Source organism: Miscanthus floridulus, chromosome 2, assembly GCF_019320115.1.
Source record: "Miscanthus floridulus cultivar M001 chromosome 2, ASM1932011v1, whole genome shotgun sequence".
NCBI lineage: Eukaryota > Viridiplantae > Streptophyta > Magnoliopsida > Poales > Poaceae > Miscanthus > Miscanthus floridulus.
The window spans coordinates 26,473,677-26,488,466 of NC_089581.1; the positions used below are offsets into that span (position 1 = coordinate 26,473,677).

The 14,790-nt window shown below is 48.7% G+C and overlaps 1 pseudogene; it reads left to right on the forward strand.

Moving 5' to 3' along the window:
* Positions 1 to 1,835: 1,835 nt before the first annotated feature.
* On the forward strand, positions 1,836 to 6,603 carry LOC136538275 (transcription termination factor MTERF8, chloroplastic-like; annotated as a pseudogene).
* Positions 6,604 to 14,790: the final 8,187 nt, after the last annotated feature.

Below are 14,790 nucleotides of genomic sequence, written 5' to 3' on the forward strand. Positions count from 1 at the left end.
TAACCCTGTCCCCCAGACTATATAAGGCGGGCAGGGACCCCCTCTAAACACACACAATATCATACGATAGCCAATACAATCCAATAGACCACAGGAGTAGGGTATTACGTCATACTGTCGACCTGAACCTGTCTAACTCGTGTGTCTCTGTTGCTTTCTTGTTCTTGATTACACACATCTCTGCCCATCAATCTACCTTTGTGGGATACCCCTCGAAGGACTGCCGATGATATTCTGTCGACACTCTCCTTCCTCTTCTCCTTCACCCGATACATCTGGGCGCCCATAGCAACCTCTCGCGCCATCCTTCTCCCTCGTGGGGCCACGTCCCTGCCCCATGCTTGCCCACCCCGACCGCCTCCTCCTGCGCCACCCTCCGCCGACTACTTCTCACTGGGCCACGCCGCTGCCCCACCGTTGCTTTCTCATGCCGTGGCCCTACTCGATCTGGTTGTCATCTGCTGGAGCCACCGCTGCCTGCTTGAGCCACGCCCCTGCTCGCTCATGCCATTGTTTCTATTGTGGACGCGTCCTTCTTCTTCAATAGACGCAGTGGTAGGGGATCAGGCTCGGCTTGCCAAATCCTGGCCGGTGATAGCCAGCGGTCACGGGGGCAAGGCCGCTATGGCGGTGCGGCAATAGGCCGCACCCGTGAGGGGCCATAGCTCACGCAGCGACGGCCGTGGCCTCCTGGCCATGCGAGCCTGTGGCATGGTGGAGAGCATACCAGTGGTGGCCTGAGGTGTTCCGACGTCGGTGGCGAACAGGAACGGAGAGCGGCGCACGCGCATGGGGATGGGGAAGGCGAGGGAGCAGCCAGTTATGGTGGAGGAGGCTTGGAGGAGCGAGCTCTCGGTGGTGCACTGGCTGCGGCCAGCGGCGACGTTCGTTGGCCCCTGACTCCACCCAGCTCGGTGAGCTTGCGCCGTGCATGGAGGACGACACGGTGGATGCGACAGCGGGGCTGGTTTGGCGATGCGACTGGGAAGATACTCCAGATCAAGAAAGCTAAAGGCGAAATCCAAGTGCCTGGCTGGCTGGCTAGCGTGGGTATTACAAGGCAGCGTCAGGCCATTGTGGACGGGCTGAGGGACAGTGTGCTCGCCTTCTTAAAGAAGGTTCCAGGCACCACAGCCAAGGACATCATGGACATGGTCCTAGTCACCCAGCAGTCCAGTACTTCGACACCATGAAGGAGATTGGGGCCTCCTCCAAGTCCTCTTTAGTGTTCATCCCCCATGGTCCTGGAGCTGTCAAGGATGTAGCGGCGCAGATAAGATATGGCCTTTTGCAGGCTAATCTACAGTGAGAGGATCCTTAGAAAAAGGATTGATTCTGATTCGCAAAGCAGTACCGAGGGCATCGGTCCTATGGTGCTATAAAATTGCTAATATAAAACAAAATTTGCTTGGTTTGTAAAAGCATAATAGGCTTTACTGTACTTGTGAGTGAGCCTGGGTATCTAAACCTGTCTGCTATTTGGTGATCTTCTATGCTGTATGCGGATAATCCTTTGAGTTAGACGTCTGAGTAGGCATCTTGGAATCTTATTTGCGGCATATTTCACTTTGATTTGGTCTATGCCGCTGCAACAAAGTTGTCATTCCCCCTAAGCTCTACGACTTTTATTAAGGGGTCAGGGTCATTTGCGCTTTAGATTAACAGCCCTAAGTTGACACTGTCAGACAAATACCCAAGCCATAGAACTAAGGAGTGGCATAGGAGAAAAACAAAACTTTCAACGAGGTACTCTAGCCAGAGGACAGTTTTGACTTTTCGTAGCTCCATTTGACATCGTCAGTAACCGGTGTCGGAATAACGTGGAAAAAAAAAGTTTCAAGCAAAGGCATCTACGACCGCTCCAATCTTTTAGTGGACTGTAGACGATTCCAATCTTTTATACGGTAAAAGCCTCCAAGGCTGAAGGCGCAATCTCACTCACCGCAATCCCTCCCGCCGCCGGCCGCCGGCCGCGCCCGACGCTATGCTCCGCCTCCGAAATTGCACTCTCCCACATCTATTCTCCTCGTCCCGCCGCTTCACCTCCTGCATCGCCCCCCTCCATCGCCTCCTCTCCGGTTCCGCCGCCGCCGCGAGCAACCCCTTCACGGTCGCGGACTACCTCGTCGCCAGATGCGGCCTCTCCGGAGAGCAGGCCCTCAAGGCATCCAAAAGTATCCCCAGCCTCAGGTCTCCCTCGAAGCCCGACGCCGTCATCGCCTTCCTGGCCGGCCTCGACATCTCCGGCACCGACCTCGCCACCGTCGTCGCCAAAGATCCCAGACTCCTCTGCGCCGACGTGGGGAAGACCCTGTCCCCCCGCGTCGCCGAGCTCCGCAGCCTCGGCCTGTCGAGCCACCAGGTCGGCCAGGTAGTACTCGCCGCCCAGACCCGGATCCGCAGCCGCTCGCTCGGCCGCAATTTTGAATTCTGGCTTGGGGTCTTCGGCTCCTTCGACGAGCTCCTGCGGTTCGTCAAAATGAACGGCAGCCTCCTCAGCGTCAACCTCGACAAAGTTGCCAAGCCCAACCTGGCCCTCCTTCAGCGATGCGGGATGCAGATTTCCGATATTCCCAGCACTTTCTTGTCCCGGATACTTGTCAGGAGCACTAAGCACCTCCAGGAAACTCTGGCACGCGTTGCCGAGTTGGGAATCCAGCAGGGCTCGTGGGCGTTTCCCTTCGCGTTCATGAGGTTTGCGATCTTCAACCGTGAGAAGCTCGACAGTAATATACAGCTGTTTGAGAAGCTTGGGTGGTCGAGGGATGATATAGCGTCAGCAGTGAGGAAGGCGCCAAATATCCTGAACTTAGCTCCGGAAAGGGTTCACAAAAACTTGGATTTTCTAATGGGTGATGTTGGGTTGCAGATGCCAGACATTGTGCATCGGCCAGTGTTGCTATTGTATAGTGTGGAGCGTCGGTTGTTGCCGCGGTATTACTTGATGAAATTTCTCAAGGACAGGGATTGATGACTTCTAGTTTAAGCTTCAGTACTATTGCATTGATGGGCAATGATAATCTTCTGGGTAAACTTGTGCTCCCTCACGAGATGAGTGTCCCAGGTCTTGCTGCTGCTTATGCTTCTAGCTGCGCTGGAAAACACCAGTGGGAGCTCCTTGGCGACATGACAAAGGAAAAGAGAAAGAGCTAAGACATGTTCTGGTGATTAGTGCTGTAAAGAACATCTTCTAAGGTTTGGCATCCTCATAATTCATTCTTGCAACTTCTTCACATTTTTGTATGGACATCTTTATCGTTACTTTGTTAGTATCTAATGAAGGGCAGTGTTCTAGTTCTGAAATTCCATCTAGCTAGATAAGTAGATATGTATAGTGGACTAAAAAGGTTAGTAATGTATTGAGTTGTTTCCTTTGGTTCTTAACAGTAGACGTTTGTGTGTTCTTTCTACTGTATTTGGGTGGACTTTGTACTGTGCTTTCCTTGTATTTTTAGTTTCTGACTTGCTAGTGTTTGAAATTGTTTCTATAACTTGCTAGTGTTTGAAATTGTTTCTATAACATAGTTTTTACGGCGGCGTGGCGAGGCGCGGCGACCCACCACCTTCACACCTTTACAGCGTCTATGGCGCGCGGCGTGGCGGCGCCATACACACATCGGCGTGGCGAATACATACATTATAGTCTAGGATATTAGGAAATTATATTGACAAATGGTAATGCAAATGTAGCTTAAAAGGTATAGTCTACAATATTAGCAAATCAAAATAGCAATGTAAATGTAGCACAAAAGACATAGAACTCTCTCATCTCTCAAACTTCCAAATCTCTCATCTCTCAAAAGTCGTCCAATGCATCTTGCATCTCTCGTGCAATAGTTGTTGTGGTTTTGACACATTTCTGAACATCTCCATAACCACCCGCAAGATGCTCCTTGAGCCTTGTAATTCCTCCGGTTATTCTTCTATCACATAAGCAACACTGCACAACATCTCTATTGCCAATGGTTGGCCAAAATCCATATTTCCACCCAGGATCATTTGAGTTTGCCGGCTTCCGCTTTGGATCAGTCTTTGGATCAATATTTGATGCCGCGTCCGAGGCCTCCGCGCTTCCAGTCCCTTGAGTAGCCATGTTCTGTACTTCTGTCCAAAAAAAAGAAGGGCGTTGAGGCGTTGAAGATTGAAGAACAGAGGCACAGAGACAAAGAGAACAGAGGAACAAAGGCAGTGAGGCACTTCAACTCGCCACTCTTCACCAGAACGGCGGGCGGCAGGGTGGGGGAACAGAGGCCGACGGATCGGGAGGGCGGCGGCGGCTCGGGCTTGGATCGGAGGCGGCTCCAGGCGGGGGAACAGAGGAACAGAGGCCGGCGGATCGGGAGGGCTCGGATCGGAGGCGACTCCAGGCGGCGGCGGCTCGGGCTCGGGCTCGGGCCGACGGAGGGCGGGCGAGGAGATTGCGGCGGCGGGGCGGGGAGATTGCGGCGGCGGCGGCGGGGGCGGGGCGTTTCCAGGCTGGGGGGGGGGTGGGGTCCTCTATTTATGCCCGGGCCCGGCTATACCCTAGACTCGGCGTGTATGGCGCCCGCCACAGCGCACTACGGCGCTACAGGACGCCATATCGGCGCCACGGGGACGCCACGGCGCTATGGTGGACGCCATACACGCCGGAGCCATGGCGTCGCCGTGGCGAGAGCCACAAAACCGCCACGGCGATATGGCGACGCCACAATAACTATGTTCTATAATACTAAACTGAAATGCTGCTGTCTTTTTTTTGGAGCCAAATTTGTTAGCAAGATTTGTTTTATTTGGCTTCATATAAAACCAAAGTGAAGTTAGTCATGTGCCTTTGAATAGAAGTTCTGCAAATTAGAGATTCATGATCATTAGACGTGCAATGATTTGATTTCAGTTGCCTTGGTGCCCATGTGCCATGAAGGCGCTGCTGTTGGTTTCCTCTGGACCAAAATTTTGCACCTATATTTTTCTTTGGCTTTGTACAAACCAAACTGAAATTATTTCCTGAGTTTTGTCATGTAATGGCAGCTCTGCAAGCTAGGTTCATTCTTGATAGACCGGCTGCATGATATAGGGTAAACATAGTTTTTTTTCCCCTTGAACATAATAATCAATTCATCATGGGCTATCTGCGTCGTTACTGGGGCTTAGATGATGAAGAGCGTATTTTTGGGCAGCAGGAGTGAGAAATTTGGCGCATTCCTCAGGTGCTATGGTGGCATTGTTGTTTTATTCTTGCCAAATTTGTTTGCATGGAATTTTACTTTTGCTTTGTACAAAGCAAAATGAAGGTATACCTAAGCCTCTCTAATAGAACGTCAATTCTGTGAATCCTATTCAAGGTTGATAGACATGCTAGATGTTTTTTGGTATGCTAAAACGTTTCTTCCCTCAAACAATATTATAAATTAAACGCGACTTGCTGTTTTATAGACCATATACATGAAGAAGGTTATAAATGTGGACAGCAAGAGCAGAGGATGATGATTCATGCCTCAGTGCTGGGATGGGGTTGGTTAAAATACAGGGAATTTGTGTGTGCACGTGTGTTGTAGAAATTTTTTTCTTTTCTTTTATAATATTTTTGAATTGAAAAAGGTTTGCAGCACTAACACCAGATGACCAGGATCTCTGATGCTTGTTGAAGATATATGTATATATTATTAATAATATTATTAAATTTCTTTGGCAGCATTAATGATAGGTCTGTGTTCAATAGATTTTACTCTTTTGAAAGCTAGCATTTATAGTTTAGGAAAATGACTGTATATTATTTATGCACTTTGCATGCACTTCTAGCATTCACTATTCATCCTACAAGTCGGAGTAAAAGAAGGGGGTACATTCTAATGTGTTGTTTACAATGTTTGATGTATCACAGTTGTCCCCTGATTTTCAGCCCGCTTAAGATATAGAACAGTATTTTGTACCCAAAATCCACTGTATGATCTAATTTATATGAGTTGTTTCTGCCTTCGCCGTGCGAATTGGTAATGACACTACTAATCTCCTCATTGCATTTCAGGTGACCTATACAGCAATCATCAAAGGACATTGGGTTTGAGGAACTGTATACACCATGAAGGTCTTGTTTGGATGTATGGGTATTCACTTCAATCCACATGTGTTGAAGTGGAATAGAATGGAATTTAGTTTAATTCCACTCCAATCTACTTCAACACACGTGGATTAAGATAAATACATGCGCATCCAAACAAGGCCGAAAGAGAAGAACAGTGCTGCATTTGTGTGACTTTGGGCATGAACTGTTACTTGAGGATTTGCTCTCACCAGGCTCTCGGGGCAAGGTGAGGATTTGCTCTCACCAGGCTCTCAAGGCAATGTGATTTTTGAATACCTTCTAGGTTATTGTTTGACGGCCTCGCTGGTTGAAGAAAGAAGGTTGTAAATTTTGTCCTTTGTATCCTTCAGTGGAAAGATAGGATGCGGGTGTGGAATTTTTGCAGAAAGCATTCAGATGCCACTTTGTTTAAGTGGGGATTGCGGTTTCTAAATTCTAAAGATGCCAGCAGACTATGAAACTCCAAGGACCTGCTGCAGTGCATTTTAGAGTTCTGAACTGAGATTAGGTTGGATTAAGTTCTATTAACAAATGGATTGCTGGAGGTCTACTATATTTTTTCTGTGAAAAGGGTCTGGTGATTTCTTTTCTTTTTTAAATAAAAATATGATCTTTTATAAAACTAATGCCCCTAAACCAAACTTCCAAACATGTTTTCACTTTTTTTTTTTGCATAAAAAATATGCATTCACTCGCCTCTACACGCCATAGTCTGAGATTGGTAGATGGGTACGTCCTCCACATCTACTGAAAGAAAGAATAGCGTCGTTAATTTATCTATTAAATAAATACACAAAAATATAGGGGTTTGTCAGCGTGGGCTTGGACCCGAGTGCTACATTGCACCACAAGGAACCCTTGAGTTGAGCTCGAAATATATACGGGTAAGAGTAAAATGCACCCTGGGTCCTTAAACTTTTAGGGCATTCCCATCTGGGTCCTCAAACTAAAAAACTGACTATCTAGGTCCCTCATCTATTGCTGCCGTGTACCAGAGGTCCAAAACTAGCCACGCAAGCACCAACATCCGACATGGCACGCCACGGTGGCAGCTGAACATTGGGCCCGTGCCACATTCTCAAAAAAAACCCTCACACTTTTGGAGGACGCCGTTTCAGAGAGAGGAAGGGGAACGGAGGGCGAAGGTGATGCGACTGTGGCGCCCGACGCGGCAGGAAAGCAGAGCACCGGCCGTGAGCTCGTCGGGAAGGGATTCGCCGGCGGCATCCTTGCTGTGAGATTAGCAGCACCGTGCTCCACGAGCTCCAGCCATCACGGATCGAGGTGGATCCCAGCACCGTGCTCCGCGAGCTCCGACCGTCATAGATCGAGGTGGATCCTAGCACCGTGCTCCGCGAGCTATCGCCGAGCCTGAACGACGACAGAAGCCGTTGGAACCGACCGCTCATCTCGCTAGCACCACAGTCAGCGACGTTACTGCTACCGTCATCGCCTCGTTGGGCAGTGCCCTCCCCCGAGCTGCCAGCAGCAGTAGCCTCCTTGGTCTACAGCTTTTGGCCGAGGCCGTGATGGGCTCCTACGCGACCATGGAGAAGGAGCGTGTGATGGGCTCCTGCACGGCGGCGCCGGTCTTGGTAGGGAACCTACAAGAGCTCCCGTACCCAACCCTCGCTGCGGCCACGCCGCGCATCGCCGCCGAGCAGCACGAGCTCTCGTCCCCGGGCGCGAACTCGCGCTCCGTTTGCACGGCGTGCAGGGCATGCGTGGCCTCATGCGCTCCCACGTGCACATGGCCGCCATGTTCGAGGCCTTGGTTGGAGCCTCTTGCTGTCGCTTCCTCCATGCCCTTGAGCCATCGATCTCCTCGTTGGCGCCATGTGTAGAGAGGTGGCTGCCTCCTGGCCCATCGTCGTCTTCTGGTTTGTTAGCTTGCACGTGAGCACGTACGTGCAAATACACATGCACCTGCATGCATGTAGCTCAACGCACTTAGGCCTCGTGGTGACGGGTAAATGGCGTGCGTGTTGACAGTTGAGTCGGCCGACCCTGCACCCCCTATGCAATCCTGTTGCAGGCCTCGAGTAGATGCATCTTGCATTCCAGTGCTCCCTTGGCGCAGATCATCTTTCTGGCGTGATGGTGCCCATTCCTTCTCCTAGCTCCTAGATAGATGGCGTCGGAGCATCAGTTTCACGTGCGGCCATGGCAGCCTCGACTTGGATGTTTTGTCGGTCGGGACAAAAGGAGCCGCGGCGACATCGATAGATGACGGGAAGCTCTCGTCTGACCAGCACACGCTCTTGCGGCGAAATGCGCTCGGCTACACGCCGTCACGGTCGTCGTCAGGGAGAAGTGCGCCCGCGACGACGAGGTGGCGCGGCTGGCAATAAGCTCGACGCGGGAGCAGCACCGTGCTCGCATGCTCGACGGACACAGCGTTGGAGCCAGAATTGACCGCGCGGCACAGTCGAGGCACCACGGCGCCGGCCTCCTGTGCCTGGTTCGGCCGTGCGGCATCTGAGGACGTGAGGGCGGCCAGCGTGGCCATGGCCCGCTTGTGGATGTCCCCACCACCGTCGGCGGCGGAGTCAAGCAGCACCGCCACTGCGGAGGCGGCCGCGGCTATGGAGGATGCCGGCAGCGTCGACTCGATGAGCGCAGCAGCAATCTAGGCGGTGACGTCGGAGCCGGGGGTGTCGGGGAGGAGATTGGGTAGAGAGAGAGGATGGACTTGGGAGTGAGAAAGAAAAAGAAAGCGGGGTTTTTTTGAGAATGTGGCACGGCCCCCAGTGTTCAGCTGCCATTGTGGCGTGCCACGTCGGATGTTGGTGATTGCGTTCCTGGTTTTGGACCTCTTGTGCACGACGACAATAGATGAGGGACCTAGATAGTCATTTTTTTAGTTTGAGGACCCAGATGGGAATGCTCTAAAAGTTTAAGGACCCAGGGTGCATTTTACTCTAGGGGTAATATCTTTTCAGTGTTGGCCTAATTACCGTAGCGTTTTACGGCCGTTTGTGATAGTAATAAAACGGCCGGAGTTATAATTACTCGGCCCATTAGTAGCTATACTAGGTACCAGTGTTCGCCCAGATGTTAATATACATGTGCAAAGTTACAGAAAGGCAGCCCAACATCGATAGATAGTCATAAGAAGAGGACCAGTCATTTCCTAAAAAAAAAGAAAAGAAGAGGACCGGTCTTCGAACTTTACTGCCTAGCTGCAGGCACATTCGTGTCAGGAGATTATAATAAAAGGTAAAAAGAAAATGCAAAATGTCCGTGTAGTGCACGGCATTTTGGCAATTGTATAACAGTATATTATCTGATTTGCATTATATTTTTCAGACTACTCCTTTGTATGTTTCATTCTTTAATTTGTTCAACTATTTGCTGGCAGCTAGTAGCAGCGGCCAGTCAGTAGAACCTTGTGTTCTTAGCGTGGTTAGTGACTAGGGATGCGAAGGAAAACTATGCAGTTACCTTCTTTTGACTGTGTACTTTGTTCTGAAAATCACGAAGAAACAAGGGATCATCTCTTTCTGTATTGCCCCTTTGTCAAGGATTTGCTGGAATAGAGTTAGGATTCTAATAGATGACTCTATTGATCCTATCCAAAATTTTGACAGCTTCAGGGACCAGCTGAGTGTCCCCTTCTTCATGGAAGTGATCATCATCATGACCTGGAGTATTTGGACAGTCAGGAAAAGAGCAGTAATAGACGTCTGGGCATTTTCAAGAAAATCTTTGGCCTACTTCTGTGGCGTGCAAAGAAGTACTTCCCCTAAATTGAATCATGGCTAGAGCAACTTGTGTAATTTTGCTCATCTTCTTTGTATCTTTCTTTGTCTCATGAGCTGTTTCTTTCTCTTTTCCCCTTTTCTTGTTGCTTTCTCTCCCTATGCTTTGAACCTTTGTAATTGTCTTGGTTACGTTTTTAATAAATTCCAGTAGGGGTTGCAAACCCCTCCTGTTCCTTCAAAAAAAAAAAGTATGTACGACATGTTTTGGCCTTTTTTTTTTGAAATAGACCACCCATTTTACAGTGGTACGGTTCACTTAAATCATGAGCCACCTAGAATTGTACAAACTCTGGAAGGAGATCAATCCAAACATAGGGGATCAACCAAACATGGGAGCGATCTGGGTCCCCAACTCAAACCAACACGAACAAGTTCACGTGCACAACTATCCCTATGCATTGGACCAGGCCTGCATTTTATTAGCACTATATATAGAGGTCGGGTTAGACTCTGCTAATGCAATGCTTTTTTAGGGCCATGTGCGCGCCTAGTCTGCCTATTGGGCTTAGCCTATTAGGCCATCTCTACCACCAAAATACTCATGGTTGATAGCCTAACCCATACATCGGGAGTTCCTCGTACTTGCCGCTTAAGGATGTACTTCTCCCTCCGTTCTAAATTATAAGATGTTTTAGCTTTTCTAGGTACATTATCTTTGCTATGTACTTATATGTGTACTATGTTTAGATAATGGTAAAATTAAAGAAATGTATCTAGAAAAACCAAAGCGTCTTATAATTTGGAACGGATGGAGCAGTATAAAAGAATGCATAGTTTGGTTTAACAGAAGTTTTAATAATTGCTGGCTCATTAGCTAGTGCTCCATATGGCATGCATTGTGAACCGTATCTATATACACCCCATGTTTCATGATTGATTGTCGTTAACACTTTGTAAGTTCACAGCAAGATCGGGTTCTTTATTTATCAACAAACAGGACAAGCACATAGACGCTCCATACACTGATGAATGCATAGTCAAAGAAAGTGCCGCGCATCGTCTGTCAACAATTCAACATTGAGCTAGCTACCACCTCTCTCTCTGTCTCTCTCTCTAACCTTGCTAATGCGCCACGAGGTACATACAATGCGGCGGGAAGAGTTGGGCAGCAGCTTGCGGAGTGTCCTTACGTACGCAGCTGCATGCATATATACCTCACACACAGTGCCACACGCAGGCACATTAAAAAGCTGAGACGCGTCACAATAGTAGGCGTGCGTGGGTGGACCCATGCATGCATGCATGTTCCGACCATCGATATCTATCCATCCAATTGGCATTGCATGGAAAATGTAAGCAAATTTTCCTAGGTACTCTCCCGGCCCCCACCAACAACTAGGACACATCCTCCTCGAGCCATGAACAAAACCATCCATCAACCTTTCACTTTTTAAAAAGCAATAATGCATGGGCTTTTAGGTTTACACTTTATTTACTAGCTACTGTATGTGTGTCATTTCTCTTCTTTGCATTGCATTGTGTAGCTGCTAGGACACACGTATACTCTATGCATATATATTATATATAATATAATGCATGCATGCAAGAGAGCAAGACGCGACGTGCTTCCATTACGGCTTTTTGCCATCGATCAAAACCAGGAACCACATGCACAATAATTGACGCATCAAAATTGACGTGAATTGGAGCAACTCTGACTGTACGGTGTGAAATTAAATTCGGAGGATCCGCGAAAAATGATTCAGCATATATATACTAGTGCGCACGTACAAGCATTGCATATATATTTGCATATATAGCAGAGCAGAGCATGCAGTCAAATAAAATTAAAATGACAGACAGAAAGAAAGAAAGAAAGATGCATGCATGTAGACGGAGCCATCAATTCTTTCTTTCCCTTTCGATTTCTCGTCCGCTAGCAGGTGTTGGCTTGCCCCTGCTCCTGATCGGAGACTGTGCCGTGCCCGTGCCCGGCCCCCGCCGTGAAAAGCAAGTCGAGAAAAAGAAGACGGGCGGCGGGCCGGCGGTCGTAGGCAGCATGCACTTTGGCAACAAGGGCGGCGCTTTTAGCTAGGGAGCATGCAACACACAACCCCCGATCGACGACACGACACCAGCAGAGAGCAGAGGCATGAATGCATGCTGCGAGGTCATGACCGACCGACCGATGGAGAAGAGAGGAGAGACGCCGGCTACCACCATCTCGCATGCAACAATGCATGCTGTGCACCCACGCATGCCACTCGCGTCCACCGGCTCCGCGACAACGCAGGAACGTCGATAGATTCTAGCTGCAGGGCATGCATGGACCCGTCCTTAAACTACTGCCATCAGCCTTCCCTTCTAGTTCTAGTTCTAGCTGCTGCACGGCTGCCCGGCCTATCACCACCAATCACCTATCTTAATTCTTTTCTCTGCTAAGCTCTCGCTCACATCAATCGATGATCTGCCTTTAAAAATCACTCGCTCCCATCAATCTGCTTAAATTATTGCCGCGCCACACAAGTCGATCTCCCATACTACTCTCCATCTCTCTCGATCTAGAATGTCAAGGAGATCACACAAGATGGTCATATATGTTATATACTCTCTCTCTCTCTCTCTCTCTCTCGCAAATAGTCTCTAGTTGTACGTCCATTGTGAACCCATCCCATGCGTCCCTCACTCTCTCCATGCATGCAAACACACACGCGCGAAGGCTTCACCCGGGAATGCATGGAAGCCACAGCAGCGGTAAAATATTGGGGCATGGAAAGATTAGGTGCGTACGGTCAGGATCGTAGCAGGGAATTATGAGCAGTACATGCATATGCATATACTATCAGTCTGTTTCGCTGTTTCGCTGGTTGGTTTCTGGACTGATAAACCCAGCTGATAAGTCCTGACTGAAACAAACAAGCGAACATGCCGGATGTTGCATGTTGTGGGCTACTCTACTTTTGGCTATCCAGGATAAATTAAAGCAGTTCAACACTGTATATATATAATATATATGTCGCATCCCATGTATAATATATCCGGCAGTCCCGTTCCACAACAAACTAGAGATCGTCACAAGACTCCAACTGGTCAGTTTGGATGATAAGTTAATTTAGGGCCAGATAAAAGCTCTAGTTTGATTTTGGTGAATTGATGAAACCCTAAGTGATAACCTAGTTTATTAAGTAATCATGAGATAGGTAGCACATTTCAAGTGGTTAAGCAAATGAAGATCATGACATGATGATGGTGATGCTATGGTGATGATAAGTGCTTGGACTTAAAAAGAAGAAAGAGAAAAATAAAAGGCTCAAGGCAAATGTATAAATGGTAGGAGCCATTTTGTTTCGGTGATCAAGACACTTCGCGAGTGTGATCACATTTAGGTTCGATAGCCGTACTATTAAGAGGGGCGAAACTCGTATCGAAATACGGTTATCAAAGTGCCACTAGATGCTCTAACTCATTGTATTTGCATTTAGGATCTAGTGGAGTGCTAACACCCTTGAAAATGTTTGTGAAAATATGCTAACACACATGTGCACATGGTGATACACTTGGTGGTTGGCACATTTGAGCAGGGGTAAGAAACTTCACCGGCGGAGTGTCCGCCCGTAGAGTACGGACAGTCCGACGGTGCCACCGGCACTCTACACAGAAAAGACGGAGGTCACTGTAAGTGACCGGACACTGGTCTCGGTTGGACCGGCGCGTCCGGTCAGTGGTAGCAGTGAGCGTGCGGTTTCAGTCTCATGACCGGACGCTCAGGGCCTGAGTCCGGTCAGTATGACGTATGATGACGTTGAGTGACCGGACGCTGGGTGTGTCCAGTCGGGCATGACCGGACGTGTCCGGTCGTGATTTTTTTGCTTCTGGTACCTTACTGGAAACGACCGGACGCTGGTGTTGGTGCGTCCGGTCACTTTGAGCAGCGCGTCCGGTCACTAACTTAAATATACTTATGACCGTTGAGATCAGGCGATTAGCGTTTGAAGCCGATAACACGTGGCAAGCATCGGGCGACCGGACGCTGGGGTCCTGTGTTCGGTCGATTTGACCGGTGCGTTCGGTCACCCCGTGTTGTGCCCAGTGAAGGGGTACAACGGCTCTATTTCATGGGGGCTTCTATTTAAGCCCCATGGCCAGCTCTAACTCACTCTCTTGGCCATTTGCATTGATATAACAACCTTGTGAGCTTAGCCAAAGCCCTCCCACTCATTTCCATCATAGATTCATCATCTTTGTGAGATTGGGAGAGAATCCAAGTGCATTGCTTGAGTGTTTGCATCTAGAGGCACTTGATGTTCGTGTTTCGCTGCGGGATTCTCTTGTTACTCTTGGTGGTTGCCGCCACCTAGATGGCTTGGAGCAGCGAGGATCGTCGAGCGGAGGGTGATGATTGTCTCCGGCTCCGATCGTGATGATTGTGAGGGGTTCTTGACCTTTCCCCGGCGGAGAGCCAAAAGGTACTCTAGTGAATTGCTCGTGGCTTGTGTGATCCTCATCTTGTGTTGGTTGTGCGGCACCCTATTGAGGTTTTGGCGTGTGATGCTAATTAGCGCGTGAACCTCCAAGTGAATGAATTGCCACAACGAGGACTAGCTTGCCAGCAAGCAAGTGAACCTCGGAAAAAAAACTATTGTGTCATCATTTGATTTCAAGGTGATTGGTATTCATTCTTGTGATTGATTGGTTCACTCCTTGACTCGGCGGTATAACCATTTTGCTCACTCTCTTTACATTACCGCAAACTAGTTATCAAGCTCTTTAGTGTAGCTTGTTGTGAGAGCTTGTTAGTTTGGTTAGTGTGGCTCTTTAGTTAGCCTTTGAGAGCACATTAACTTAGTATAGTGGCATAGCCATTGTGTGGTTAGAAACTAGAATTGTGGTAGGTGATTTGTATTTTTAGTAGGCTAGCGCAACCGGTTTGCTAAGTGTTGTTGTAAAAATTTTTAATAGGCTATTCACACCTCCTCTAGCCATTAGGACCTTTCACCGGATTAGATAAGGCTCAGTTACCAA